Source organism: Gasterosteus aculeatus, chromosome 8 (assembly GCF_964276395.1).
Source record: "Gasterosteus aculeatus chromosome 8, fGasAcu3.hap1.1, whole genome shotgun sequence".
Classification (NCBI taxonomy): Eukaryota; Metazoa; Chordata; class Actinopteri; order Perciformes; family Gasterosteidae; genus Gasterosteus; species Gasterosteus aculeatus.
In genome coordinates, this window is record NC_135695.1 from 10,191,891 (window position 1) to 10,197,249 (window position 5,359).

The window sequence follows — 5,359 nt, forward strand, 5'->3', positions numbered from 1 at the left end:
CTGCAATAACAGCAGAGCGAGAGGCTCCTCTATCAGATTGGATCCGTTTCTACAGGTTTATTGGCTCTTTAGTCTTGCGGGGGTTATCTCGGGCTATCTCACTGAAGGTGTGGGTTCATGAATCGTAAGCAACAACCCTTCAGAGACAAAGCCAGGCAGTGCACTGTCTAATTACTGCAGTGTAATGAGCCTCCAGATGAATAAGCTCTTTTAAATAGCATTCCATATAACAAAAGTGTGCATCAGCAAAAATGCAGTTGAATAAGTTTTGACTTTTGACAAGCCTTTAATTTATCTCTGCCTATCCCAACCGCAATGCCCACAAGAGACGTGTCAAATATTTGAAATATTCAAAACCCCAAAATATTACTGATAGATAATTATGACACGGGCTGCAAATTAGACTGAAATATGTGTTCGCTTAAAATAGCCAAATCTGAATTCCTCCGTACTCGTTATGTGTTTGTTCTTGCTCAACATATTTTGCTTGGGGTGGAGTTGATGAGGTCCCTGGCAGATGCTTTGCAATGCAAATCACATCATTATGACAAAATGTGAAATTATTCTTGGATGACTGTTTGCACTGGGGAGCTGTAATAAATGGCTTCTAATGTCATTTAATTCTGGCGAGATGCACAAACTACGCAAGTGGAATAGTTCTAATCCAAATTCTGCAGGTTTTAAAAAAGTAAAACCTGAGTGTCCAAAACTTCAGTTATGTCTCCAAAAGGTGGCCTTCATAAATTTGTTTTCATAAAAGTCTTTTCAGCTGCTTTTTAGGAAGTATAAATAGACGTTTTTTTCCAGTGTATGCGAAATGATGGCCTAATTTCCACCTCCCTGTGTTTGATCATGATGCGTTGGAAGAAGGCAGAGGTCCGGTTGCTCTGCACAGAGCGGCTGCCCTCTCTGCTTCTCGCGTATCCGAAGGAATCTTCTCGTCCCTTCTGACTGCCTGCGACAGCTGGAGAGAATGTATGGAGAACAGTCGCTTGGGGTAGATTATAGATGCTCTCACGCTTCGCTGTTTCTTCCATTAAATCTACTCATGAATCAAATTAGCTTTCTATACTCATCTGTCACCTTTTTTTTTTTTCAGAACCCACAAAGGGCGCTGGCCCCAATAAATGCCTGTGATGGAAGGAATAAATTTGTACGGAAAAAAATGATATTAATAATACTGTAATATTTTGGGGAGAGAGCACTGCTAATCAGTATCTGCTATGGCTGGAAAAGTCATTAGCATACAGAAATATTCTTTTCCACTTTACTGGGTCCTAATTGTTGATTTTCGCTGACTGGATGGCTCCCTCTCCCTGGATAATGATGCTATGCCGTCCTCCTTATGGAGGGGACGGGGAAAGATAGAGGGGGAGAGGGAGAGCGAGGATACAGAAAATAAGCACTGAATAAATGAAAACGTTGATTTACGCCTCACCCCAGCATCTTTCTTCTGACAGCTGAAAAACAACTTGTTTCCCGGCTCCAGTGTGCGAGCAGGAGAATGTGAGAGGAAATGGAATAAATAAGGTGTAAGAAAGAGGAGTGGACGTAGTTCTTTTCATTGAAGACAACTAAAGACAGAACTCATCCAGAGACACCAGCTTGTCAATTTAAAACAAAGGATATAAATACAAAGGTGTCAAATGAACTAAATAATGAAGCACTCTCCCTATTCTTATTGTAAGGCTTTTTTGTTTTATTTAATTCTAGGGATGCTTTTTACATCACATCACGAGTGTCTTTGTTTGTCTGGGGATGTCAAATCCCTCAATTAAGTCCAACTAAAACAAAAAATGTACTCCTTTTTTTCCCCAAATCAACACTACTGATACCCTGTATAATTATGAGGTCAGTATATAAAACAAAAGACTGGTTAAGTAAGTCATCACTTTTTTAAGGGTAGGGAACCTTTTTTGTCATGGCTGCAATAATGCATGGAAATATATGTCCATAAAAGTGAAATAGTGTAAGATGCAATACGTTAATAAATTATGCTCTTAATAAAAGTTTTGTTAAAATAACTATAAATATAAGAATTATAATCAGTATTTCTTTAGCACTATCGAAAGGCAGGCAGCCCCTCTTCGTACTTACAATGCGCACTTAGCAATGTACAAAATGTATATATCTCCATGTCAACTTTGTCCGATCCTTAAATTTAACTCAAACGGTAAACAGGAAGATGCAGGCAAAGGCCCTGCCGGAGGAATAACACAAAACGGTACAGAAGGGCACCGCTGCTGTAATGTCTGTACTTGCGTCAGTGCGCCCCGCCGAGCAGAGAACCCTCACCTGCGGGTGCTCTGCTTTGGCAGCTGCGTAGGGGCCTTGATCCTGGTTTCAAAGGAGTCAAAATATCTTGCTAAGTGTGGGCTTCATGTGGGATGATCCGGATTCTGGCAAATACAGAGAAAATAATGATTTCGTCATGATTTCATCATGTTTGAAGTCGTTGAGGTGAGCTCTATTGGAGCTTTAAGACTCTCAAACTGCTTTGGGAGAGCTTTGTTTGTGATCGGTTCACCAAACTGGATTCATCTAAACTGGCTCCTCAAAGAGATCGTTAGGGGGCCTGTGGTACAAATTAAGCAGAGAAATGCCTTAAAGGCAACACACGCATGCAACCATCAATTATTTCAACCAGAGGAGACAGACTCCTCATAGCTTATTCATCGCTTAATTCTGCCCTTTATCTACCTTTATCTATCTATACACAGTTTGGGCTTTTGATGAGCCATGCGGGTGAATTCATGTAGATGATTAACTGGTTCACAGCTTGGATTCAAGTTGAGAAATTGAATTCCTGAGGTTTTGTAGCAGAGGCTGACCTCCTTAAAGAAGGTACGGGTTACGTTAAATGCTCTCTACAGCCGTAATGGACCGTCACACAACAGATTCAAAGTCCTTGCATTCAAATGAAGTGGCAGACAACAGAGCTGCCGCCGTGGAGCGAATCTTTAATGTTTGAACGTATCCCTGCTGTGGGCCCAGTCAAACAGGAGAGAATGCACCTGTGTGGAGCTGCTAATTCGTCATGCCGACATTAGCATTTAAATAAAGCTCTACAGCTCTGTGGAGGGAGATTAGTATGGTTGATAGATGTGGCTTATTCTATCAGAAACACAGCAGGAATGATCCGCCACTCCTCATCAGGAGAAACACGGCTGGCTGTTATTAGTGACATGGAGTGTGTGTGTGTGTGTGTGTGTGTGTGTGTGTGTGTGTGTGTGTGTGTGTGTGTGTGTGTGTGTGTGTGCGTGTGTGTGTGCGTGTGCGTGTGCGTGTGCGTGCGCGCGCGCGCGCAGGAGTGTTCAACACTCTTCCATATTTAAAACAATGCCACTGGAGATCCCTCAAACCCACCAGAGAAGTGTGTTTCTTTACTTTAAACCCTTCCATTTGGGATTTATAGGCAGTTTTCTAACATTTAATAGATATCATTAAAGCTATAACACACTGTACAAACGTAAAGCTCTTTTAGTGGCTGTGACTGTTGCATCAACAGTTGATAACAAAGTATAACGTCTGGCCTTCAACGGTCATGTGATTTATATAAATAAATACAAATGCACATAGTATCTATAATCATTGTTAGTAATCAACACACCAGTGTTTCATATAAAATATATACATTCATATGATTGTTTCATAATATAGTATTTAATAATGTTTTATGGTAAACTAATTAGTTTGTATACAGATATTTACAGGGGAAGTTATATTTATTGGAAAATACAAACACTCAGATATGAATATAACAAGTAAAATAACAATGTACGTGAAAGAAGATGAACATAATGTAAGAGTAATACAATTGAGAGAGAAAATGATAAGCGGGGCCTGAGGCTGAGGGTCAAACTGCTCGAGGAGGAGGCTTAAATGGCTTGAAAATAACTCAAACAAGTTGGAGCTGCTGGAATATGGATAAGACAAGAACTGCAGTGCACTAATAAATACCAAAGGGACAAGGGAACAGGGTAGAGAAGGAGGGAACAACCTAATGAAATGACTAACAGTGAATGATGGGAAGGAGGGTAATTAGCAGGGATGGATAGTGAGCTTATAAACACTAGAGATGTTCGAGGTGTTGGAGCTCATGAAGCATTGACTGGGGTTATAAAGCAGCTGCTGGTAGGGATAAAGTAACAGTGCAAAGAGTAATTAAATATTCCTCTAAACGGGTTGAGATCGTATTAAATGTTGCTAATTCAATTATTGTAGAATATTATAATAAGAATTCCTACTTTTTCACATCATCATCAGTTGACTCGTTCCATCAGTGTTCAGCCTGTGAGAGCAAAGTTTTTTCTTCTTCTCTCTGGATTTGGAGGGAATTGATTTAAGTGAATAGAACTAACCGCTGTGGTTTAAATGGGATTATCTGGGTTACGTAATTTGGATGACAATTCCCTAAAAGGTCTAAAAACCTATTTTCCACAGAACATTCTTACTTTGAGCGGTTGAAGCTTTTCCTGCATGAAGCCGAACCGAAAAGAGTCAGGAATCATCAAGATAGATTTGTTTTTTACCATGATTGTATTCTTAAGTGGCGTTTGTTGCCAATTCGCCTTGTTGCGCCCGTACTGCATCTCACCTCCCTTTTTGGTCTAACTGTTGTCTGTTTTGTCTACGGTCTTGGTAATGTTTTGGGATTCTGTCTCCCTCCCACATCCCTCTCTCTGAGCCCTGCTTTTGCCTTCTACCGTTTCAGCATGTTCAATTCATGAGGCCGAAATCATTCAAATATTGATTGAAGTAAGCCAGGTGTACGGCAGGACGACTGCCGGGACACTTTCAGATAAAACCACCATCAGCAGAAACCTGTGGGAAGGGAGAGCACCTCAGGAAAGAAGAAAAGTCAGTAACGTCGGTTTGTGATGACAGTAATAGTAATGTGACAAATAATAATAATGAAAGCAGCAGCAGCTGTCAGCGGGGCCGTGGCAGGAGGCAGGACCACGTGCCAGATACAGAGAGACGGAGAAAACGCTGAGGAGGGTAAAATTCAGTGTGTTTGATTGTATGTGTTTGAAGGAAAAAGCAGGAGGGAGGAGAAATGCATGAATAAAAGTGCACAACCCCTGTGTCGCAGGTTGAATTTTTTTGAGAGGAGACTTTTCTACACCTCTGCAGACACAATCTTACACACAGTCTAGACACAAACGGAATACGCCACTAAAACTGGTATGAAATAAAGGCTGAGAACAGAGAAAAGAAAAAAAACGTGTTGTTTTCAAGGAAGCCCTTATTACAGTTCTGAGCATAAGATTGCCTCTGAGTGGGAACCATATCTAAGTCCTGACTCTTATAGTCTGCAGGATATTTACATCCGGCATGCTGCCATTGCTATATCGCA